The sequence below is a fragment of the Vombatus ursinus genome, unplaced genomic scaffold (assembly GCF_900497805.2).
Source record: "Vombatus ursinus unplaced genomic scaffold, bare-nosed wombat genome assembly UNPS02014837.1, whole genome shotgun sequence".
Classification (NCBI taxonomy): Eukaryota; Metazoa; Chordata; class Mammalia; order Diprotodontia; family Vombatidae; genus Vombatus; species Vombatus ursinus.
This window is the reverse complement of record NW_020954615.1, coordinates 105,911-132,493: the sequence shown is the minus strand read 5'-3', so window position 1 is coordinate 132,493 and position 26,583 is coordinate 105,911. Positions and strand designations below refer to the sequence as shown.

The following is a 26,583-nucleotide window of genomic DNA, read 5'->3' as shown; positions in this document are numbered from 1 at the left end:
CCGTGACTTTGGGCCGGGCGCTTAAACTCTCTGGGCCTTTCCCCTCATCTATAAAATGGCTAGCGGCTGTTAGGAAGAAACAGTNCCGTGACTTTGGGCCGGGCGCTTAAACTCTCTGGGCCTTTCCCCTCATCTATAAAATGGCTGGCGGTTGTTAGGAAGAAACAGTAGAGAGTCGGGCGCTGGGGATACAAAGACCAAAGGAAAAACCGCGTCCTGCCCTGCAGGCGCTTACATTCTACTGGAGTGGAGATGAAGCATCAACTTGGTCTTTGCTAAGTAAATACATCTCTCCAGGAGTTTGGAGTGCGTATGTGTGTGTCTGTGTTTGCGCTCGCGTACGGTCTCTGGGTTTACAGCCTCCATAGAAGATTTTTTCATCATTCTAGGGTTTTGGGATTTCTCTCGTTCGGATTATAGAAGACCTATTTTCTCGTTCAGCTTCGCTTTGCCTGTGTAGAGGCAGTTTTTCTCCTTGGATTTATTTGACTCTGAGCTCGGAAGCTTGCCCCACAGCACAGGAAAATAGCTTCATTTTTGCCAGAGTCTGTGGCTCTGAAGTATTCGTTAAGAATATGGACAAAACCCAAACCTCGCTCGGGGACCAGCCCCGGCTCGCTCGCGTCCTGGATCCCAGAACGCCGCTGCAGAGATATTTAGATCGGATCATAGGATTTAGAGCCTGAAGAGAGCTTAGGAATTGTCTCCTGCAACTACTCGAGTTTATTTTATTTTTTGTTAGTCTTTTATTGATGCTTTTTGTTGATATTATAGTCATTTCCTGTTACATCACCCCACCCAGGGAGCCTTTTCTGGTAGCAAAGAACAGTTTAAATAAAACCAGTCGACGTAGCCGCTCTTCTGGACGGCGTATCCATAATCTCTCCTCTCCAAGAAAACAGTCGCTTCTTTTTGTAGTTGGGAAAACTGAGGCCCAGAGAGAGAGAGGATTTGTTCAAATCCCGCCCGCCCCCACCCCCACTCCCCCGCGGTTGGGAAGCCGAGGGGCTAGTTCAGGTTGTCGGAATCTATATCCACGGCTCTTTCTCGGGGCTCCCTGCAGCTGTGGTTTGAACAAGGCCCTGGTCACCCTTCCCACTTGCTCACAGGACAGGCACCAACCTCAGATCCTCCGAACATCCTTCGGCGACAGTCGAGAGATTCACCCTCCACAGGAATTTCTCTCAACCCTCTTTGATCGAGATTGTCTTCCTGTCCTGGGTTCTCTAGAGGGAGAGGGAGTGGGGTGGACAGGAGGAGTCCTCCATTCTCTCGCTGCTTGCTGGGGAAAGAAGGGTCGTCCCTGAGACTGATTCTCTTAGTGGCCCTTTCCCCCCTCCTCCAGAGCTCCTCCTCCTTAGTGCCCAGGGTTTGGGGGACTATACTGGTTCTTCCTCTCCATTCTCAGACTCAGTTTGTAAGCTCCAAGCTTGTCCCTCCATGCTTATGACCTTCTGCAGCCCTCGTCCCCACTCTGTTGCCATTCTGGATGTGTGCCCCTCACTGAAGTGGTCACTTTCCTTTCCACACTTCTCCGCTCCCAGCTTCCAGGGGTCCACACTCCAGAGAACTGTTAACCTTAGATTATTCATTAGGCTCAGCCTTTCAAGCTGCCCCCACAGGGCCAAGGACAGTGTGTAGTGCATGAGAGTTTCTGTATTGTGTGCCATGGATTTGTGTGTGAGTCAGGGCTAGGTAGGTACATCACGGTGTCATTGTGACCTGGAATGTCTCTCAGAGGAACATATGTTCCTATTGTGATAGCTGATGATTTTGAAACAGCTCCAAGGACTTGGCTGGTTCTCATATTTATTTGGGGTAGACCCCTTTAGGGCTGTGTGTCTGCAACTGGCCATGCCGGTGGCAGTACATAATTAGCCTTGTGCATATGGCATTTGTGGGACTATATGCTAGTATGTCTCAGTGTGGGTGAATATTTGGTGTGGGGGGGAGTAGGGTGGAGAGGGTGGGCTTGAGTTTGGGCCTCTTCTTGTCTGGAGTCTACTCTTGAGTGTATTTGCACAGGTGATGCCTAAGTGTGTGTGTGTGGCTTATATCTGACTATATGAGTGGTCAGCTATTTTTCTCTTTGAGTAGGCCTCCATTCAGGTCCTCCTATGATGTCACACTAGAGCTTGGAGGTGATCATAGGCTTTCTGACAGAGTACCTGGGCATTGGGGAGTTTTGACTTGTTTCATTGAGTCTCTTTCCTGGGGTGGGACAGGAAAATGGAAGCAATCATTAGCTTTGGATAGAGAAGACTTGAGTTCAAATCACAGCTGTGCCTCTTGCGTTCAGTGTGACCTTGGGCAAGTAATTTCCTTTCTTTAATCCTCAGTCTCCTCTTCTGTAAAATGAAGGCACTGGACAGCCCTTTCCACCTTCTAATCTAGGATCATGTGCTGGAAAGGATTAAAAAATGAAAAGGAGGAAAGGAAACAAAATTGTCTTCTATGTATCATGTGCTTTACACATATTATCTCATTTGATCCTCACAAGAAATGTGGGAGGTAGATGCTATTTTTTACTCATTTGATAGCTGAGGAAACTAAGGCAAACAGAAATGAAGTGACTTAGTTAGGGTCACGCATCTTGTAAGTGGCTGAGGTATGATTTAAATTCAGATCTTTTGACTTGGGGTCCAGTGCTTTATTGTCTACCACTAGCTGCCACTGCCACCCAGGCACCCCAAGATAAGGCCCCCATCTGCTGTTCCAAGAGGCTTGTCATCAGGTTGTCAGAGGATGAAGGCGAATGAATTTTTCCAGCCACAGACACTGATGGGCTTCTCCTAAGTCAGAGAAGCCCTGTAATTTGTATCCGTGGATGAAACTGTTAAACTGAGAAAACCAGGGATACTTGAGGTATTGAAAAAGCAGGTGCCTGTAGGTGTAGCAAATAATCCTGTGAGTGTGTGTGCATGTGCGTGCGTGCGTGCTGCATGCCTGTGTGTGTGTGTGTGTGTGTGTATGTGTGTGTACACCCATGATTGTGCTATATGTGCATTGCCTGGCTGCTTCCTTTGGTGCCTGGATGGCTACATGTAACTGCTTTGTGCAATAGTCTCCCTGGTCTTTGCCTGTCTCTGGGTCTCAGAAGGATGGGCGGCCTGTCTGTGGATGTTGATATGTGATACGGATTTGTGAATGTGTGGAGAAGGGGGAATAGGGATACTCTGCCCCTCTTGCCTAGTTTCTAAAACCTGAGATCTCCACCTGCCCATCCCTACCCCCAGCTGTAGTATCTTTTGCAGTCTGGGAGTTTCATCTCAAAATCTACCTGCTCCACAAAAAAAACACCAGCTTGACCAGTTCTTCTCTGTGTTGATGGCTGCCTTTCAGCCTTCTCCCCCAACCCCACTTCAAGTGCCAGCTTCCAATGCCCGGGTGTAACTTGGTTTACTATTTATCCATTCCCCAGCTAGCTAGACAGTCAGCTATGCATTTAACTGGCCATCTGTTACCTGGTTCTTCGTCTTCAGGATTTATCAGTCTATCCAGGTCTTTTCTTCCTCTTCCCCTTTATGGGATCCACTTTTTTCACATCTATTACACACACCTCCATCTTGTTGTCTCTGTCATTTATTTTATCTTCACTTTGCCTGTCTGCCGCTCCAAAACAGGAAATAGTTGCCTCTTTTCAGCTCCTTTTCAGGTTCATTTGGCCTCCAGAAGCAGCCTCATCTTGCCCCAGTGGCTTAGCATCTTTTGGTGTCTGCCATCTTCCCAGAGTTCATTTACATTCACACATCGATCCTGAATGCTTTCTTCAAGGGCCATAGTTGTACAATAGGTTAGAGAGTCCCAAAGGTCCCATACAGCTCTGTTAGTCTCGGTTTCTAGGATTTTCTTATTATCCATGGTCTGTCCTCATTTCCCTCTCCCTTTCTGAAGTCTTCCCTTCCCTTCCCTTCCCTCTTCTTCCCATGGTGCTTTCCCCTCTGCCCAGTCCCAGCTATTTCCTGTGGGGAAGCACAGACTTAGAGAAGAAAGGGAACGCTGAGACCACACAGTCCAACCTCAGACCTGAACAGTGCTTAGTACTGTACCTAGGACACAGTAGGAGCTTAATAAATGCTTACTGACTGCACAGGAATCTCCTCTACAGCCTCCCAACTGGCACCCAGTTGCCACCTGAACACTTCCAGTTATGTGGAACTCAGTAAATCAAGGCACTGAATTCCACTTTGGAGAGGCTCATTTATTGGATAGTTTCTTCTCATATTTGAGGGGAAATATGAATCCTCCCCCCAGCTTTCACTTTTTTTTCAGCTTCCTGGTTCTGCTTTCTGGGGCTTGGCGGAACAAATCCAATCCCTTCAAGAAGACAGCTAGGATAACCTCATTGTCTCCTCTTAGAGACAGCTAGGTGGCTCAGTGGCTAGAGCACTGGGCCTGGAGTCAAGAAGACCTGAGTTAAAATGTGGCCTCAAATATTTACCAACTGTGTGATCCTAGGCAAGTCACTTAACTCTGTCTGGCTCAGTTTCCTCACCTGTAAAATAAGGATAATAATAGCACCTACCTCCCAGGGTAGTTGTGAGGATCAAAATGAGATAATATTTGTTAAATGCTTAGTCAGTGCTGGCAAACAGTAAGTACTTAATGAAGGTTTATTCCCCTTCTCTCCTCTATGGATTGTTGTCCTTGAGTCATTTCAGTCACTTTTGACTTTTTGTGTCCCCATTTGGGGTTTTCTTGGCAAAGGTATTGGAGTGGTTTCCCCTTTACCTCTCCAGTTCATGTTACAGATGACTTTAAGTGACTTGCCCAGGATCACACAGCTGGTAAGAGGCCAGATTTGAACTCAGGAAGATGTGTTTTCCTGCCTCCTGGCCTGGAGCTCTCTGCACTAATGGTGCCACCTACATTCCCCTTCTTTATGGATTCCCATCCCCTATTCCTTCATTCTAGGATAGCATCAACTGTAGTCCTCTTCTCATAGTGGGCACAGTTTTCCTGACAGAGTCTAGCTTGCTTGTGACTTTCCTAAAAGGCTAGTTCAGCTTAACTCTCCCCTGCCTAGTTCTGGGCACCATGCCTCCATTAATTCAGTCTAAGACCAGAGTGTCCCTTGAAAGTCTCAGACACCCATTTTGGCCTGAGGGTGATGGTGGGTTTGCTGAGGCTTGGCCAAGTCCTTCCAGCTGGGAGAGATGACCAACATGGTCCCCCTAGTAACAGACCAATAGTGGATAAACCACTTGATGTGGAGTCAGGGTTCGAATCCCTGTCCTGCTGCTTTTAGACTTATTTGACCCTGTGCTGCTCTGTGGTACAGCTGACTCATCTTTAAAATGGGAGGGGGATGTTGGACTTAATGACCTTGAATGTCTTTCCCATCTCGGAAACTATGATTCTATGAAGAGTCTCTTCAACAGGAGGGTGTGAAAGGCATGTGGTCTGTTCAGCTATTGCAACATTCAAGGACAATCTCCTAAGTGGCAAAGGGGGTCTATATCTTCCATGAAGTCCCACAGAAATGAAATCAGAATTGTCAAAGTATTATACCAAGTGCAATGTAACAGTTGTTTTTTGAGGGGAGGCCACCATGTCTCTACAAATCTCTTTCTGTCTCTCTACTCTAAATTTCTGTGCTTTTTATCTCCAGTCTGGCCCTCCATTCCCCACTCCACATCACCTTTCAGTCTGTTCCCATTCTCTTTGTTCTCCAGTCTTCATGCTGGCTTGAACTGAATTCTCTCTCCTCCCTCACTTGCTGCCCTATTCTCCCCTCCCACCTCTACTTCACCCCCAGTCTACCATTCATTGCCCTGTTCCCCAAAGAGCCCAAGCCTTCAATTCCTTTTCTCAAGATGATTCCACAGCACAGTGAGAGCTTCTTGGAAGGGGCCCTCACTTTGTCATCCTTGCCCAGAGACAGACTGATGATTGGTCAGGGTAGGGATTGGCCTTGTGGAGAGACGCACAGACTCAGGGAAACACCTACATGCATCAGTTTGCTCAGTATCAGCTGTTGGGAACAGTGGAAAGTCAGTCAGTTTTCTCAACTATAGAATAGGGCTGATAATAATGATGATGATAGCTAACATTATATAGTGCTTACTGTGTGCCAGGCACTGTGCTGAGTGCTGTACAATTATTTTCTCATTTGATGCTCAAAACATCCTTGGGAGTTAGGTGCTCTTATAAGCTCCATTTTTATTCATTCATTCATTCATTCATTTATCTACTTATTAACTAATTAATTAATTAATTTTGTGAGTCAATCGGGGATAAGTGACTTGCCCAGGGTCACGCAGCTAGTAAGCCTCAAGTGTCTGAGGCTGGATTTGAATTTAGGTTCTCCTGATTCCAAGGCTGGAGCTCTATCCACTGTATTACCTAGCTGCCCCTATAAGCTCTATTTTACAGTTGAGGAAACTGAGGTGAACAGTGGTTAAATGACTTGGCCAGGGTCACATAGCTAGTAAGTGTCTCAGGCCACATTTGAACTCAGATCTTCCTGATTTCAGGCTTGACTCTTCCATCCACTGCCAACCTAGATGCTTCCCAGGATTATTGTGAGGATCAAATGAGTTAATGGTGAAAAAACAAAAACAAACAAACAAAGAAAATACTTAGCATGCTGCTAGGCACATAGTAGGTGCTATATAAATGCTTATTCCTTTCTTTGACCTTGATCAGGGTACAGTCTCTCAGAGTCTCAGTTTCTCCAATCAATTTTGTTTTGTTTCGTATTCTCTCATCTGTACATGTTGCTTTCCTTCTGTAGAATGTAAGCTTTTTGAGGACAGAAAATATTTCAATTTAGTCTTTGTATTCTCAGCATCTAGCTCAATATCTGGCACACAATAGTAGCTTAATAAATGCTTGTTGAATTGATTTGAATCTCTAAAGGGAGTAAGTTGGGCCAGATGACCTCTTATGCTCTCAAACACTTTTTTTCTTATGAAAGTGTGTGACAAAAATTACTCATATGAAGGGGTCTCCCCCTACTCTGGGGTTTGCCATTTTAATAGAAAGAGGGCAATGTTTAACCTAAAGGAGTAAAAGGCTAATGGTGGAATTTCAGGCAGAGTGATTGACCAGAAGGAGCTCATTTCAGGTAGGGGTACCTTCACATTTCTCCCATATATTCTTCCAGCAAAGGTTGGTCTCCTATAAACACAAAGATATTCAACAGTCGGTTCCCAAATGCTTACCAAATGCAGACTGATTTCCTCCAAATCTTGTCCTTTCTAGTTCCAGGCCACTTCTTCAATACTTCCCCATATCTCCACTCAGACACTCACCATCCTAGTTCAGGTTTCTTCATTTCTTGCCTGGACTATTTTAATAGCCTCCCTCTTGGCCTCTCTGCCTCAGGTCTTTCCCCACTACAGTTCCTCTTCCAAACAGCTAATAAAATGATTTTCCTAAAGCACAGGTCTGACCATAACACCTGACATGTACTGACTGTAGGAACTGGGAGGGAGTCTCTTAATCTCTCACTGCTCTAGAGCAAGGGTGGGGAACCTGAGGCCTTGAGACCACATGTGTCCTTCTAGGCCCTCACATTCGGCCTTTTGACTGAACTCAAACCTCATGGGATTTGTTCTGTGAAGTTTGGATTCAGTTCAAGGGCTGCACTTGCTCTAGACAGCTTGAAGGCTATAAATTGCAAAGAGTGTGCTGGTCTACACCTGTAAAGGTATCCTCCTAAAGTGTTTCCATTGAAATGGAAGTGTTTCCACTTGTCCAGTTCCTATTCCTACGAACAAGTTGTTTTTCCTGTTAGAATGTAAACTCTTTGAGGGTAGGACTGTTGCATTTTTGTCTTTGCATCTCTATTGCTTAGCACAGTTTGGGCAAACAGTTGGCACTTAATAAATGCTTAGTGGCTTTGTGGCATTCCATGGACTCTACCCATTCCCCTGATCCCCTATCTCACTATTTTGCTCCAGGAGCCAGAGTGGTCTACTCAGGGGATTATAAATGTAGAGTTGGAAGAGAACAAAGAGGCCAGAGAGTGGGATCTTTTCATTTTAAAGATGAGAAAAGTGAGGCCCACAGGACTTCAGTGAGCTGTCCAAGGTCATATAGGTAGTAAGGGAATGAATGAGATTTTAGCCAGGCCCTCTAACTCTGAATCCAGAGTTATTTTCCATATACTATACTTCTACTGCCCATGGGGATTCACACCTCTTTTCAGTGTATTTCCACTGTCTGAAATGCTTTCTTGTGAGCTCCCTCCCTCCATTTTTCCAATCCAGTTTAATTCTTGTCTCTTTCAGGAAGGATTCCCTGACCACCCCAGCTCATAGAACTCTCCCTGCCTCCCTTCTCCCACTCTCTCTCTCTCTCTCTGTGTCTGTCTCTCTTCCTCCTCTCCCTCTCTCCCTTCTCTCTACATCTCTTTCTCTCTGATTCTGTGTCTCTCTGTGTTTCTGTTGCTCTCTGTCTCTCTCTGTCTGTCTTTCCTTTCCTCTCTCTCTCCTCTTCTAAATAGCTGCCTCACTTACTGTCTGATTCATTCATTTGACATTTGGCAACACTGACTTGTATGGTTCTCTGGCTGTTTCATATTTTGTCTCTCCAAGGTGACAGTGAGCTTCTCAACAGAAAGACATTTGTTCTCCCATCACACAGGGCTGAGTCAGCCTCCCAGTTGGTACTCAATAAATACTTTTTGAATTGGAATTGAACAATCTTGTGTTCTAGACTCTTTTTGGAATCCTACCAGTCTCCCAGGCCAGGATGAAACCTGAGGTTTCTACCCTGAACTAAAAAGCTCCTCTTTCCTCATTTCAGGGAAATCTGGCTGGTAAGTGGTAAAGGGTATCTCTACCATCCCCCCTCCCTTACTCCTGGCATCCTCAGGCCCTCTTGCTCTCTGGTTTCACTCCCAAACCAGGCAGATTGGGGCTTTCTGGTCCAAAACCCTCATTTTTCAAATCAGGAAACAGATCCAGAGGGGTTTCTCTGTGTGGTGGTTGGGTTTTGGTTAGGGCAACAGACCAGACACATGGAGATTGGGGTGGATGAAGGAGGCAGGATGGAAGGATGGAAAGAACATTAATTTTGGAATCAGAGGACCTGGGTTTGAATCCTCAATCTATCAGTTATGATCTGAGTGACCTTGGGCCAGTCATGAGGCCTTCTCATCTACAAAATAAAGAAGGTTGAACTAGGAGACCTCTGAGGTCCCTTCCACCTCTATATCTATGATCCTAGGAGGCATAGACTCAAGGATACACATGCCCAAACACACACACACACACACAAACACACTCCACATATATCCTGTGAACACCTAGGTTGTCTAGGTATGTACCAGGACATTGTCTTCCAGTTAGAATACATAGTCATTGAAAGGAGGGATTGCTTTTTTGGGGGGAGGGATGAGGGGAGAAGGTGGCTTTCTTTGCATTATCAGCACTTAGAATAGTGCCTGGGACATAGTTAGAACTTAATAAATGCTTGTGGACAGATTTCATTTACAAAGACAACAATCATAGACAGAAAAACACTGACATTCACAGATAAGCAGACAGAAGCATACACATGCTCATATAACACAAACACCCCACATAGGTTGATGAATTCATATCCATACAGACAAGCACCCATATCTACCCATTTCACAGATACACACACACATGTATAAATCCAAACACACTAACACACTGAATCACACAGACATTCACGCAGGCCTCTCATGAGATCTGCCTTTCTGCTGGCTCTATTCTCTCAGCCTTTGGGAGGCCTAGGGTGACCTAGTGCTTAAAGAATAGAAAAGGAGTTGGTTGAGCAGCTGGCCTTAGCCTAGGAAGGAAAGGAAGCAAAGGGAGGCCTGAGGAGCTTGTGAAAGTCAGGGCCATCACTGAGCCACATGGAGGGACACCAGTGGTCTACTGCCTGGTGTTTGGTTATAACATCTTGAAATGTGAGCAGCCACAAATGAATTATGAAATAACACTCTCCACCAACAGAGGATGATGGAGATACCCAGTAGGAAACCTGATGGTAGTTGACATGGAAAGGAGGGGTAGAGATGAAAGGATGGAGCCACTTTTTATTGAGGGTGGGGCAAAATGGAGCCCAACTCTCCATCTTTCTCTACTCCACATCTTGCCTCCATTCCAGCATTCTTTTTCTTCTATTAATTTTGTTTTTATTCTTTTGTTCCCTTTTTCCTCTCCCAATCTTATATTTTCTTTCTGTTTTGCATTTATATTTCTTTCTATTTATCTATTAAAAATCTGTATTTCTTAATTCTCATTTTTTCTTTTATTTTTGTCCTGTTAATTTTTATATTAATTATCCCTCATTTTGCATTATCCTATTTTCTATTCTCCTCTTTTCATTTTCTCTCTTTTACTCTTTTCCTTACATATCTTATGTCATTTAACAGATGAGGAACTGAGGCAAGCAGGGTTAAATGACTTCCCCAGGGCTACACAGCTAGAAAGTGTCTGAGGTCAGATTTGAACTCAGGAAGATGAATCTTCCTTCCTCCAGCCTGGGCAGTCTATCCACTGCAGCACCCCCACCCCCACCTGCACTGGGATTTTAAGCAGGACTTAAAGGAAGCCAGGGAAGTCAGTAGGCATTCCAGGCATGGGAGACAGTCAGAGAGAAAAAGTGTCTTGTTCATTGAACATTAAGGGGGCCAGTGTTACTACATCAATGAGTACATGGCAGAGAGTAAGGTATAAGACGACTGGAAAGATAGAAGGGGGCTGTGTGTTTGCTTCAGTTTTGTCATCTGTAAATAAGCTGGAGAAGGAAATGGCAAACCACTCCAGTATCATCCCCAAGAAAACCCTCAAAATGGGGTCACAAGGAGTTGGACATGACTGAAAAATGACTGAACAAAAAATGTTATGAAAGGCTTTAAACAACAGAAGATTTTGTATTTGGTCCTGGAGGTGATAGGGACCCAGTGGAGCTTACTGAGGAGTGGCATGGTTCAGCCTGCATTTTAGGAAAATCACTTTGGTGACAGAATGGAGGATTGTAGTGGGGAGAGACTTGAGGCAGGAAGATCCCCAGCAAGCTATTACAATGGTCCAAGCATGAGATGATAAGGGCCTGCCCTAAAGTAGTGACTGTGTCAGAGGAGAGAAGGAGGCTGTGCTGGAGAGGTGTTTCAGAGGTGAAATTGGAAGGCCTTGTCAACAGGTTCTCTTGAAGGGTCTCCATTTTGGGATTCTTATTTGAAGTGTATCTCCCCTTTAGTCAAACTTTGGGTCTGGGCTGAAGTTTGAGTGTTTGGGACTGAGTTTTGGGAAATGTAGAATCAGAGAAATTCTCTGAGCGGTTTGTCTCTCTTGGTGCAGAGGGAAGAGTCAGAGGACCTGGGTTAGAGTCTTATCTCTGCCACTGCATAGTTGTGTGACTTTGGGTAAGTCACTTAACCTTTCTGGGCTTCAGTTTCTCCATCTTAAAAAAAAAAGAGAGAGTTGAACTAGATGCCCTCTGAAGCCCCTTTCAACTCTTAATCTGTGATCCTCATACTACAAATAACAACAACAGCAAAAACCCAAACCCATCCACCAAACCAATTTCTCTTAAAAGACCTGGTTGATGGTATCAATTCTCCTTTTCTCTCTAGAGGTAGAGACTCTTTTTTAGCTTCAAAGTTCCAATCAGAGATCTTCTCCCCTCCCTCCCCCAAATGTAGTGATTTCCATTTATGTTTGTGGGAATTCTTTATACTCTGGCAGATCAGAGCCTATCTAAAGATTTAGCAGATTATGGCTTGTCTAGGGTCACACAGCTGGCCAGTTTTCAAGGCAGGTTGAAACTAGGTCTATCTGACACCAATATTTTTTGTCAACTATGCAGCTCCAGAGAAAAGTTTAAAAAGGAAAAGTAAAAATTTCCTCTGGGTCACACTCTGAACTCCCTAACTTTTCCCCAACTAAAATATAAATTCCTTGAAGGTAGGGACTGTTCAGTGTGTTTCTGTCAACCCTGGGCCTGGAGTGTCCACCCTTTTTTCTCTTGCTCTGATGAATTTCTACCCAATCTTTCAATCTCCATTCAGACACCACTTTCTCTGGGAAGCCTTCCCCACTCTTGGTAGCAAGCCATAGGATGTGAGATCACAGATTTAGGCCTGGAAGGGACCTTAGGTGCTGTCAAAGCCAAATCTCTCATGTTGTAGTTGAGGAACCTGTGGCACAAAGAAGTTAAATGACTCACCTAGGGTCACATATAATAGCTGTGGCAGGATTTGAACTCAGGTCTTCCCTCTCCTCTAGCTCACTTAGCACTATGCACACTTCTCTAATGCATGTCCCATGCAATAATATGTATTAAAGCCATGCCTACATGTCTTTTAAATATATGTATATATTTGCTACTTTTTTGTTTCGAATCATCTTCATTTCTGAATATGTCTCCCACTTCTGCTATACAGTTAGCTAGTCATTCTCAGAGTAACCCCTGCTTACTTGCTTTCACTGTATCTTTAAGATGGGGGCAATTAAAACTGTTGCTACACTTGGAACAAATATTTAAAGGAAAGAGGGGGCATTTTTAGCAAAACCAACCGTCTGCTTACACTGAACTCATACTGAAGTTATATGCGGACAGAAATCATCTTATCTAAGAATTATATCTTCTCTGGTGCCCAGCATCGTGCTTTCACTTCAAAAGTGTTTGTGGAAATACATTCATTTGAAGTGAATTGATGAGGGGAAGCTTAGAGAGGAGAAGCGATTATTGAATTGCCCGGATGATTCAGCTCCCCTCTCCACTCTCCATCGAGTGTTAGGCTTTGGCCGGGGGCGGGGTGGCGGTGGTGGTGGCGGTGGTGAGTTGTCTGAGTCCCTTTGACCTGAATGGCGGCTATATTGGCAGAGAGCTTAGGATGCCCCTGCCCCCTTAATGGAATCAGTAGGAATTTGCTAATTCAGAGCCATCGGTTTATTGTGGGCAGCGAAGACCCAACCACACCAAGGCTAGTTACCAGCTGCGACCACACTAAAGACGAAGTCCGGTATAACCAGTGGGCACCACCTTCCGGCCTTTCCGCTTTCCCTACTGCTTCGGGGTAGGGTGGAGAAACACTCGATTTCAGTCACTAAAAATACTCACTTTCCTATCTGTCATTCCTCTCCGGTTCTTCCCCCCTCCAACACACGCTTCCAGCCTCCCGCTGCTACTAGAGAGTAAGTCCGGAACCAAGAGAAACGAAATCTGCTATGGATGAGAGGGAAGTGAAGCTGGGGGCGGAGACGGGGAGGGCTGGCAGTGAGCCAGCCCCAGGCCAAGGGCTGGGAGCATCGGCAGGAGCTGGCCTTGCCCAGGGCGCCCCAAATCAAGGAATCAAGGTCGGACGCTGCTAATCAGGAGCCGAGAATTTCCCCCTCTCCATAGACAGGGCCCAACTAAGTGTGGAAGATACTAAGAGAAAGGAAGGAAGGATCAAAGAGATGAAGGGAGTGGACGGATCGAGGGAATAACGTAAGGGACCAGAGACAAGAGAAAGAGAAGAAGCCAGAGAGTAGAGACAAAGGAAAGAGACCGGGAGGAGAAGCAGACGGGAGGGAGTCCAGGGCAGGGACGGATAGACAGGGCGGAAGGACAAGAGCGAGGAAGGGAACAGAAAGGCAGAAGAGGGAGGAAGACACAATAGAGGACAAGATAAGATAGAGAGGCAGACCTTCCCAAGAGAGACGGACCAAAGAACGACCAGGCCCATGAGACTTAGAACTAGAAGCGACCTTAAAGGTCATGGAGTCCAAACCTCTCATTTGACAGATGAGGAAACTAAGGCTCCAGTACGGTAAATCTCTTGCTCCCCCTTCACACGGTGCTGGAGACAGGATTCGAACCCAGGTTTTCCTCACTCTAAGAGCAGCCCTCTATTCATCACGAACTGCCGCTTAGTCAGGGAAAAGAAGAAAGTGCAAACTCAAAACTTGCCTAGAGCTTTAGTGGAAGTAAGTGAATTGAGTACGTGAAGTGTCTGGCCAAGAGTGGGGCAAGTCAGTCCTTATCTCTGGGCTTCATTCTCCTGATTTCTAAAACGAGGAGATTGGAGTACGTGAACTCCAAACTGACATGTCGGGGTTCTGATGAGAGTCTCTCAAGGGAAGAATTAAGAAGCGGCCTGTCTTCTTCCTAGAGCGCCCTCCCATTCGGCACCCCTACTCCCCTATCCCACTTGTCCCGTGGGAGAATGAGCCTTGTTCTCCTTCCATCACCTCCCAGGACTGGGGGCCCCAGGTGAGGACGCAACGAGACCGTGATGAGGCTTCTCTCAGGCATTCGAAGTACCGGTGGTGAGGGCTAAGCTCGTTCAAACTTCCCCTTGTCCCTCGCAGAAGACATTGTGGGCCCCAGATCTCGCCCAACGGACTACTTTTCCTAAACTTTCGTGGTTGAGCTGTGCATGGGTTCGAGGAAAGAACCTTGGACCCACAGAGCCCCAGGCTCATGCCTTCCCCAAATCTTGCAGCGTTAGTGGCTGTGTCTATGCCCCAAAGGGAGAAAGGGACGGATCTCGGCAATGGCCGAAATCATCCACATTCGCAGACTGTCAGAGAAAGCAGGCCAAAACCAGTGTCGTATTTTAAAATCGAATTTTTCAGATTCATGAAATGAGGGAGATCCAAAGAGATAACCCTTGGGGCCGTTCCCATTCTGATATTCCATACTGACTTTTATCTTTTGATGGAGAATTGGTTTGTGAACCTTGCGAACTAGAGGGCCAGTCAAAGTCTGCCTTGGTTCTGTTTTCTCACCTGCTTCGGCCCGGAAGCAGAGGCTACAAGGCCCAACAGAGGTGAGGGAAGGAAGGTAGAGAGCGAGTTAGGGGGCGAGAGGTCTTCTGCATTAAGGCGGGGCGCCTTGCCCAAGTCCAGCAAGGGTGTGGAGGGCGGCATGGGCCGAAGGGGGTCCCCTGGCTATTTGGGGCAGCCTGTCTGGTCCGCTCTCCGTTGTGTGTTTCCATTTTAATCCATGAAGGTCCTGGAGAGAAACTGGGGCTTCTGAAGGGGAAAAGAACTGCTTTGTGATACAAGCAAGCAGACACCAGGATTTCCTCCGTCATCCTCCTAGCTCCCCAACTCCGATCAATTTTACAGCAACACACTCTGGTTCGTTAATACCAACAATGATAGTGTTGTGAATTTCACAAGTCCTTTCTTCACAACTCTAGGAAGGCTGGAGGGCATGGATCATTCCCATTTGAAGGAGGAGGAAGGTTCAGAGAGAGAGAAAAAAATGACTTGTCCAAGAAACTATCAGAGCCGAGATTCGAATACAGGCCCCTTGAGTCCAACAATTTGTCTCGAGTCACTCCCTTCTCTAGAGTCTCCTGTCCTACAGAGGCGACAAAATCTGACCCTAGCCTGTGGGGAGTGGGGATGCCTGTTTAACATTCTGAGAGAAAAAGACCTGAAGTGTCATAATGACCTAGAGTCATTTTCGGCCCCCCATTTAGTTATTCTCGGTATAGAATAATTAAAAATAAAAAAGTCGACCCACTTATTCCAATAGCAGGCGTCCTCCTCTACCTTCACTATTCTTGCCCTCTTCTTTTCCCCTCCGGAAAACCCTAAACACTTGAAAAAACCCTTATCAAGCTGACACCCCATGGACCTGTCCCCCTCCTAACTCTGTACCCTTCTAAAGACCCAAAGTTATCCCCTTCTCCGAAATAGCGGGGACCAGGTGCTTAGATAAGAGGGTAAAGTCTGGTGTGTGTGTGTGTGTGTGTGTGTGTGTGTGTGTGTGTGTGTGTGTGGGCGGGGGGGTGTTAAGGGAACCAGGGATCCAAAGAGGAAGTGAAGAGAAGACAGATTTCAGTCTTTGAGAGAAAGAGCCAGAAACAGAGAACAGCCAAAGAGTCGAACAGCCAAACACACAGTGGTAGGAATGAGAGGAGACGCTGGAAGAGAGATAGAGATACAGTAAATGACAAAGATATAATAAGTGACGAACAAAGGAAGACAGACAGAAAGCCCGAGAAAAAAAGACCAACAGAAAAGGAGACAGACGAGCACTCACAAAGTAAGGAGAGAAAGGGCAACAGAAAGCCAGAGGCAGAGAGATGAAAAGAGACCGAAGACGCAGCGTAAGTCCACACCCCAAGGAAAGAGAGTGGAGAGCTGGAAACACGCGCGGAGGTGCCCAACTTGTTCTGGGCCCTTCTCCCACTCCCAGCGTGCCAGAACGGAGAGCCAGGGCGCCCTGCTCTCCGAGCTGTCTCGCTGCCTGACCCAAGAAGCATATGATTTCTTTCCTATTTTGATTTTTATCATGGCTGAAAACTGGAGTTTTCACGTATGCTTTGTAATAATGTTTCCCCTAACGATTGTTTACCGCGCTGGTTCTTCGCAGACACAACAGCCTAGAAGGGGTCAAGTCTCCTTTTTGTCTGAAGCGGTTACAGAGGTTACTCTGGGGGATACAATGTTTCTTCTCCGACAGCTCGATTTCCTTGAGTTTTCTCTAGACCGCAGCAGATGCTCAGAGCCTAAGAACCCAGACCCCAAACAGGTTGAGGAAAAGGTGACCGTAGATCTTCCGCTTCCCGGGTGAGACGCCAACCTCAGTCTGCCCGGACTGCATTTAGGCACGTTAGTCCCCAAGGTCTGGTCTTGGAGGGAAATCACACCAGATTTATTCCCGCCATCTAAAATCCCCAAGGACCGGAATCTGGGGGAAAATGACCATCAGGATCCTAATGGTCACCTTTTATTCATTAGTCCGAAGATAAAATCATCTGTGATCAACATCACCAGTCGCAGAAATTTACTGAGAGCTGGGGCTGGTGAGGATAGGGGAGAAGAGTGAGGGCTCAGGGCCACTGGTGAGAGGACACACCCAGAGGACAGTTCTCCCTGGGTCCCTAACTTTGTTGTCTGACACTCGGGCCACTGAGACTCTCCTTGCGACAGTTCCCAGGATTGCCTGGTCTACCACAAAGGTCTCCCTCAGCCAGCCCGTGGCAGGAGGGATCTCCTAGCCCCCAGGTTTCCTTCTCTTAATTTCATTCCTCCGTAACTCCAGGAAGGTAACTCTAGGGAGATCTCTCAGGGCCTCCCAGTTCCTGGCTTCGGCACAAGAGAGGCGGCTCAGGCAGCTTCACTTGGCGCTTAGAGATCTTTCCAGATTGTCGACTCAGAGAGATAGTAGAAGACACATATAGGGAAACAGACTGAATGTGAGTTGGCCCAAATGAACGCAGGCGACTGTACATTAAAGGGGGCTGTATATTTTGGGATAGGTGTAAGGGAAAGAGCCCTGGTATCGGGTCAGAACGCTTAGGTTCAGTTCGAGGCACTGCCTATGTGACCCCAAGCCTTTCTGGACCTCAGTTTCTTCATCTGTAAAATCAAGGGTTGGATTAGGTCTCTGATGTGTCTTTCGGCTCTAATCTAGGATCCTGAGAGTGCACGTGTATGTGTGTGTGTGTATGCATATGCACATATGTGTATGTGTGTGTGTATATATAACACATATACACATATATCTGTGTGTATTGTGTGTGTATATGAACGTACTTATACCAAGGTAGGGACAACCCGAATGACTTTGAACCCAAACAAAGGCTATCTCATAGCGTAGTATCCTCCAGATACTTTGCCCAGAAATATTTCTAGCACACTGGAAATGGCCTTCAGAACCCGTGAAACTTTCTTTTTGAGTATTCAAAGGGGTTCAGAGCTCCAAAGACAGAAGAAGGATTAATCTTTGGAAAGAGGCCAAAGTGGATGGGGCCAAGCCTTGTAAATTGGGCTAGTTTCGGGGCTGCGAGCTCTGAAGAAGGTCCAGAACGGAGGCAGGGCTGCTGCTTAGCGAGATGACTTTCTCGTGTGGTTTTGAAAGTTGGCCTCCTGGAGGAGCCTCGGCAATGTTTTAATATGCGGACACAGGGTCGAGGCCCGGGCTTCAAGGACCGATAAAGCTGAGTTGGATGGATAAATGCCGGTCTGTTTGCTTACAACGACAGTTTCATTCATTCCTGCACCTTGTATGTGGTGTATGGTTATGAGTGTGTACTATGCATGTACGCATGATTATCTAAGTATACATTGGTTAAGCAAATGTATACATATACTCAGTGTGTGCATAGTATGGGGGCATATACTCGTATCTTTTCCTTTGTGTAAAAAGATATGCTCGCGTGCGTGTGCTTGCTTGTGTATTCAAACAAAGATATTAACCAAAACACCGAGAAAAGTAGAAAAAAAAGGGGAAGAAGAAGCATGGAAGAGGAGAAAATTTGGAAAACAAGCTGCTTGTCAGCTTTCCGTGTGTGCTGGGCTAGGAGAGTGTGCTGGGGGCGGTGTCTTGGGACTTCGCGTTTCACACTTCCTTTCCAAACACAGGAATCAGCCGCCACCTTTTCAAAGCCGATCTGACGGAGAAAGGCAGTTCTGGCGCTGTCGGGTCAAAAGGAATTAAGGGAGCTTGAAATGGGGTTAGAGGGATCGGAGCGAGGGTTAGGGTTCGAAACGGGATTAGAGAGTTCAAAAACAGGTCAGGGAGAGCTAAAGCAAGTCGTTGAGGTCTAGACGGGGTCAGGGTTCTAAATAAAGTCAGAGACTTCAAAATGGGGAATCGGAGAGTTCTAAATGGGTCAAGGAAGATATAGATGGGGCCGAGGATTCAAAAGCAGCCCCGAAATTTTAAATGGAGACCAAGCGTTCTAAATTGAGTCAAGAGGCTTCTGAACAACAAGAGAATTCTAAAAGGATTTTCAGAAATCGAAACGGAGCTCAAAAGTTCTAAATGGGCCCGAGAATTCCCGAAGGAGCTTCAGAATTCTAACTGGGCCCAAGAGTTCGAAAAGGAATTTCAGAATTCTAAGCGGAGTTTAAAAGTTCTAATGGGTCCGAGAGTTCTTAGAAGAGAGCCAGAATTGTAAACTGGACTCTGAGGTTCGAGACGTCTACCTTTTCAGAGATTTCTAGGCATTTAGCTTCACTGTCAGAAAGAACTTGCCGCTCCAACCCAAACAAAATCGATTATCATTTTAGACTGGATCTGAAGGTTCCAAATGGAGTTTTAGTGCCTTTCAGACTGACATGTTAGACATCTGCCCGGAGCTACGTGGGAAGGATTCTCTCCAATAATTCTTTAGAGAATCAGAAAGAAAAAAAACGCCAAAGCATTGTTTCAATCGAAAGGTGATTGTAAAGGAATTGGGAGGAGGAAAAACTCCAAACCAATCACGAGAGAATCTCACATTCTTTTCTGGCCCTAAGGTCTCTTTTAGGGTTGCAGACCCTCTTTTCAGATTTTTTTTTCCAGAGGCCAATGATTGAGGAAGGAGTTGAGTCAGATCAGCGCGGTCCCCAGCTTTGCTCTCTCTCTGCCATCCTCCAGCATTTGAGGGCCGCTGTGCAGGAGATGGTGGCTGTTCAGGCCAACGAGGAGATACACGCACAATCAGTTAAGTCCCCAGGAGGCGGTGGGTGGTGTGAGGGGGGTGGTGGTGAGATGCTCCGGAAAACTGTGACAAGGCCCGGAAAGTTGTTATCCTCCCAAGAGATCAAGAGGAGTTAAAATGTAGGGTTGGCTGGAGCCCTTTTATGATAATGGTGTTTGCAAACACTTGGGAAATTGAAAAGTGTAGGTGGAGGAGGGGATTGGGAGAGAAGGGAGTGGGAAGAGAAATAAGGGAATAGAGGGAGAGAAGGGTGTCAGGCTGTGAGAAGAGAGAGGTGAGAAGGCAGGAAGGAGGTTGGAATTGAGAAAAGGAGACAAAGACGACGGGAAACAGACACATCTCAAGAAACAGATGAGGGGGAGAAGGGAGGCTGAAAGACACACGAAGAGAAGAAGAGAAAAACCACAAACATAGGTGGAGAGACAGGAAAGATAGAGATGGAGACAGAACACAGGAGGAAAGAGAGAAGGGAGAGAAAGGAGCAGCGAGAGACTGAAAGGAGGCAGAGAAAAAGGCTTAAGTACACCGAGACAGAGGGTGAGCGGATAGAGTTAAGCAGGGATTTTAAATTTCTTTTTTTTAATGTGTGCCCTGGATCCCTATAGGCAATGTGAAGACGAGTTACCTTCTCAGAATGTCACTTAAATGCATGAAATACAAAGGATCACAGAGGAAATCTTACGGAGTCACAAAAATATTTTTTAAAAAGTTCAGAGAATTCAGGTTAGCAATCCCTGATTAGAAAGCAACGGAGAAAAGGAGACTGAAAGACACACTGAGACAGAGAGGGAGATATTGACACATATGCTTTGATAAGGAGAAAGAGAGGAATGAAAGAAACAGACCAGGAGAAGGAAATTGAAAGCAGAGACAGACATGGAGAGAAAGGCACAAAAACAGACAAAGAGAGGGAAAATAGGAATAGGAAAGAAATCCCAGAAAGAAACAGAGAAAGGACACTGAAAGACATTCTGAAACAAAAGGGAGAAAAATACACACATGATAAACAGAGAGAAAGGGCATATGGTGGGGAGGAAAGAGGGGGAAAAATGGGACACTGAGAGATAGAGATGGCCAGGAAGAGAGGGAGGAAATGAGATGGAATGGGGGCAGAGAGAGAGAGAGAGAGAGAGAGAGAGAGAGAGAGAGAGAGAGAGAGAGAGAGAGAGAGAGAGAGAGAGAGAGAGAGAGAGAGAGGGAGAGAGAGAGAGAGAGAGGAATAAGACAAAAAAGGCAAAATAAGGAGAGGGAAGAAGACAGTATTTTGAGGAAGGGGAGAGGGAGAAGGGAAGGAGTGACATTAAGAAGGGAAGAAGATGGGGAAGGGAGGGGACCTGAGATGAGAGTCTCTTAGGAAATCAAGGATTCAGTGACCTTAGACAAAGCAGAACCAGACCTTCTGGTGTGATAGGAGACTATTTCCTCTAATCTTCTCTCTTCCAGGGTGAGCCAAGGGGGTGGGGGAGGGGGAGCAATTCTGGGACTGTGGCTGGAGATCTAGCAAAGGAACAAGATTGATCCAGGAAACTTGCTCTACCCTCAGCAATTTGGGGATGGCAATTGTCCAGGAAAATCTTCCTATGTCCCCCAATAAATAAATACATTGCCTCCCCTCCCCTCCCTTATCCTCCTAATGCCCATCACAGGCTGGAGGTGGGCGGTGGTGGCAACAGGAGCAGTCGCCTACATTCTAACCTCTTGAATCCAGAGAAGGAATGAGCAGCCAGGGTTAGTTAGTTATCATTCCATAGCCATAGTAGGGGATCCTGGGATCTTGACACAACTTCCTTTGCCCCTCAACAGGTCAAGGGACAGAGTTTTCCCTACATGGAAGTGCCATGAGGAAAGTGCCTCTTACTCTCCTCCCTCCCCCAAGAAAAAGCCAGAAGATTTGGATTCAAATTCTATCTCTGATACTCACTATCACCTGTGTGTCTTTAGACAAGTCATAACCTCCTAGGGCCTCAGTTTCTTCATGAATAGCTTACATTTATATAGACACTTTAGGTTTGCAAAGCACTGTATACATATTATCTCATTTGAAACTCCCAATAACTCTGTGAGATATTATCAGCATTTTATAGATGAAGAAACTGAGGCTCAGACGGGTTCAGTGATTTGCCTTGGGTCACACAGTAGTAAGGTTGTAAGGAAGAATTCTAGACTCCTAATCCAACTGCAACATCTAATTGCTTTTTCATCTGTAAAATGTGGGGTTCCGCCAGACTGCCTCTGAGGCCCCTTCCAGCTCTGGGGCTATGATCTTGATGACCCCTTAAAATGCCTAAAATCCTGCCATTGTAGCTGAATTTCACATTGTAATATACTCTCTTTAATGTACTTTAAAATATTTTAAAATTGATATATTAGAAGAAAACCCACAGCAGTCATTTTCCATTCATTCCCAATTATTTTGTGCCCTGTCCCAAATGAACCCTCCTTTGTAACAAAGGAAATTAGTTAAGGACAACTGACTAAGAAATCACATCTGGCAATGCATGCTACATTCCACACCTGTAGACCTCCACTTCTCTACCAAGAGGAGGCGCGTATTATATCCTCTGTTCTCTAGAACCAAAATTGTTAATTCTACCTAATGAAGTTATGTACACGTCATATTGTGCAGTCTAATTATCTGCAGAGAGGCATAGGGTATAGTAGAAAGAGAGCCTGCCTTGCAGTAGGAAGGATCTGAGTTCAAATCCTGCTCATACTGTCTATGTGCCCCTGGGTGAGTTCTTCAACCATTAAATTCCACAGGTACCTCTCTCAAAGTAAAATGTTCAGAGAAGGCTCCTTTCTGCATTGGTAGGGGTCATTTTCTAATTAGAGTTCCCTAAACTGGTAGATATACACGTCTAGTTCCATCCCATTCTATAGTGCTCTAATCACTCCTTTAGATTACAAGCTCCAGGTAGATGTTGTATCCTATTTAAGCTCTGTGGCCCTAGGCACAGTGCTATAATAACAATAACAGCGGCAGCAATAATAACAGTAATTAGCATTGATGTAATGCTTTAAGGATTTTAAAGCACTTTGCAAATATTATCTCATTTTATTCTCACCACAGCCCTTGTGAGCTGGGTGCTATTATTATCACCCCATTTTACATTTGAGGAAATGGAGGCAAACGGAGGTGAAGTGACTTGTCCAGGGTTGCACAGCTGGAAAGTACCTGAGGTGGGATTTGACTCCAGGTCCAGTGCTCTGTCCACCTAACCACTGAGCTGCCTCATACAATAGCTACCCAATAAACATTAGTTGATTGAACAAATGATTAATTACTAGTTCAAGACTATTTTGTAGATCCTTTCCTCATGACAGCCTGTGAGGTTAATAGTGCAGTTATTTACTCCCATTGTACTGGTGAAGAAACTGAGGTTCAGAGTGGCTGGAATGACCTGCACAAGGCCACAGCGATTGGTAAGGGCCAGAGCAGGTGCTGGAGAACAGGGTTCTTTATCCTAAATCAAAACTGCTAACTCATTCCACAACAACACACACATCCATAATACACACATACCTGTACACAAATAGATACACACACACATATACAGTTCTTGCTTTATGTAAATTTGCATTTCAGAAATTTGACTCCCCAGTGAACTGGTGGCAGGACGTTACACCGTCTGGGTGCCAGTCCTTGGCCGGCAGTGGCAGGGGCGATAATGTCAGGGCCTTCACTCCAGGGGGTGGGGCACAGAGTGGAGGGAGAGGTGAAGAGGTCTGTAGAATGGTCCGCTTAGAACTGGCTGTACACACCTATAGACACAATAAATACACATATATAGATACATATGCATACCTACATATATACAAATGTAGATGGGGCAGCTACCTTTCATGGTGGATAGAGTGCCAGGCCTGAAGTTAGAAAGACTCCTCTTCCTGAGTTCCAATCTAGCCTCAAACACTTACTAGCTGTGTGACCCTGGGCAAGTCACTTTGCCCTGTTTACCTCAGTTTCCTCATCTATAAAATGAACTGGAGAAGGAAATGGCAAACCTCTCCTGTATCTCTGCCAAGAAAACCCCAAATGGGGTCATGAAGACTTGGATATGACTGAAAAAGACTAAACAACAACATATCTATATATATATGTATATATACACACATATGTATATACACATACATATAAGAAGACATACAACACACAATTCATATATACACACACATGCACACATATATATACTTATTGTGTACATATGCACACAATACATATAAACATATACAAATACATATGTACACTCACCATGCTATGCTTTCTCTTCAAGCTAAAGCAGCTTTAGACCTGTAACTATAATTTATGTAACAATTTCCCAGTTGCATTTGGGCAGCAGGAACTGAGTGACCGTTATGATCACTCAGAAGCAACTGACAGGAAGAATAGAGCCCAGTGAGCTGGTTTGAGAAACATATCTGGCTTTAAAAGGAAGAAAGGGATCCACCTGGGAGGTGGACAGTCCTCAGAAGACCAGGCTGGACCTTCCAGTTCAGGGCACGACAGAAGGAAAGCCTCTGAGATGCTTCTTCTGTCCTCAAGGAGCTGGGGTTCACTGAGGAAATAACCATCAGAAATATGTTGGCCAACTGGCTGAATACCCAATTACCAAAATTGTGTGAGAGAGAGGAAGAAGGAGAGGCAGGAGAATCCCTGTAAGAGCTAAAAGCTTTTTAGAACCCCTGATATTTTTCCTCAGTAGAAATGGCAGCCTTTTGGACTAACCAATTTAACATTTTTTTAAAAAGAATTAAAGAAATAATTTCAAGTGAACCACATATCTTCATATAATCTGTTAGAGAGTAATTTAGGGATACACATGAACCTCATTCTCATAATTTGTTATTGTGGTTCAGTCATTTTCAGTTGTGTCTGACTCTCCGTGACCCCATTTGGGGTTTTCTTAGCAGAGATAGTGGAGTGGTTTTGCCATTTCCTTCTTCAGCTCATTTTACATATGAGGAAACTGAGGCAAACAGGGTTAAGTGACTTTCTCAGGGTCACACAGCTAGTAAGCGTCTGAGACTGGATTGGAACTCAGGAAGATGAGTGTTTGTGACTCCAGGCCCAATGCTCTGTGTCCTGTGGCGCCACCTAGCGGCCCTCATTCTCATAATAGCTGCTTCAAATGCATCTTAACAAAAGCATGCTCAGTGAACTGCCTCGTGTATCACTGGGCTTTGATCTTGCCCAAGACTATGGTTTAGAAAAAAAAAAACAACAACAACTTTATATTAAATCTAAACCATGCTATGGAAAAATAAATGTTGTATAGTGAAAAGATAACCAAATTTCAAGTCAAAAGATGGTTTCAAATGCTACTTGGTACCCATGTGACCCAGTACGAGGATCCCTGACAGGAAATCGTTATATACATAAATAGGAATTGGCTACATTCCTGCAAATGCAGTTTCAAGTTTAAAGCTGCTTTATCTCTTTGGGCCTCAGTTTCCTAATATGTAAAATGAAGGGTGGTTGGACTAATGAAGTCCCTCTAGCTAAAACTTATTACATTTTCATTTTTACATGCATTTAATTGATGCTGTTTGCTTTACATAAAGCAATAAGAAACCAATAAAAATTTATAAAGCACCTCATGTGTGCCAAGTTTTGTGCTAGGTGATGGGTATACAAAGACAAAAGCAAAGAGTTCTTGCCTTCAAGGAATTTGTAGGGGAGACACCATGTGTACGTGTAGGTGTAGCGCCAACTGTAATAGCATCTAGTTCTGACACTGTGGTTACTGTTGCTGCGTCTTTAAAAGGGAAAAAACTCAGGAGAAATGATAGTTAACTGTGATGCAGAAGGAGTCCATGAGAGGTGCAACGAGAGAATTATGTTTAAACTATAATTTCCTGAGGAAAATACTGAGTTGACCATTATCTGTGAGGACTCTGAAAGCTAGCTATTTGAGAGAAATTGAGATGTTCTGGGGTTTTTTTTTTGTGTGTGTGAGGTATTCAGGGTTAAGTGACTTGTCCACGGTCACACAGCTAGTAAGTGTTATATGTCTGAGGCTAGGTTTGAACTCAGATCCTCCTGACTCCAAGGCTGGAGCTCTATCCACTGCACCACCTAACTGCCCCTTAGAGAGATATTCTGCAGAGAATTCCTGAGAGACTTGAATTACCATCCTGATTGAACTCTATTTGTAGGGTTAAGGGGATTCAGCTGGTGAGAATGTTCCATTTCATACCTCTTTCCTCTGCATTTGAGGAATACAGAGAGGACCCAGGCTTTGAGCTTTGCTCTTTGAGGTTAGGTTATAAATAATTATTTTTATTTGTATTGTCATTTACTACTCTAATAAATTATATGAGCAATAACATGTTGTTGTACAAACCTATGATACCAGAGGGACATGTGTGTGTGTGTGTGTGTATTTGTGTGTGTGAAAAGAGAAAGAGAGAGAGACACAGAGACAGATAGAGAGAAAGTGAGGGAGAGACAGAGAGAGAGAGCAAGAGAGAAAGACAGAGAGAAATAGACAGAGAGAGAAAGGTGAAAGCTTATGGGAAAAGAGGCTTCTCTGATTTATTTATAAATTAGAGAGAAGCCTCAGAGCTAATTAATTAATAAGAAAGATTGTGCATTTCTATTAATTGGTAAGAAAATACCAATACATACCCTTGATTGTCTTAGAGACTGGATAAAGAATCAATAAGGAAATAAACCAGTAGCACTTAGAGTCAATTGATGGTTAGTTTAGTTGTCAGTTTGTGCATAGTATAGCTACTGCAGAGTGATTTGGGGTTAAGGCTGGTCTTTAATAGAAAAAACCAAACCAAAACAAAAAAGTTTCAGAGATTAAAATGTACATTCCCATTGGAATTGTCTTATTTTTTATTAAGACTTACTTACTGAATGGCTACTGCCTCAGTCAAACTGAGACCCGTTAAAGACGCTTGAAAAGGCCAACGTCCCCCACTGCATCTGGGGCCATCTCCAGTCATTCTGATTTATATCTGGCCATTGGACCCAGATGGCTGTGGAGGAGAAATCGAGGCTGGTGACTTTGCACAGCCCTCCCTCCCTCAAATCCAATTCACTTGCATGTCATGGTGCCACCTCTCTGATGTCGTGGTCCTCTTCGAGAATAAAGGACAACCAGTAGCAGCAGCAACTACTGCACATAGGAAATGCATGGAGGTTATTATCCCTATAGGGCAGCTAGGTGGTGAAGTAGATAGAGCACCTGGCCTGAAGTTAGGAAGACTCATCT

At 45.1% G+C, this 26,583-nt stretch overlaps 1 protein-coding gene across 1 annotated transcript in view; it reads left to right on the top strand.

Moving 5' to 3' along the window:
* The window catches only part of LOC114026251 (zinc-alpha-2-glycoprotein-like), a 73,816-nt gene that overhangs the window by 323 nt on the left and 46,910 nt on the right, over positions 1–26,583 (top strand). The gene's annotated exons all lie outside the window — the stretch shown is intronic.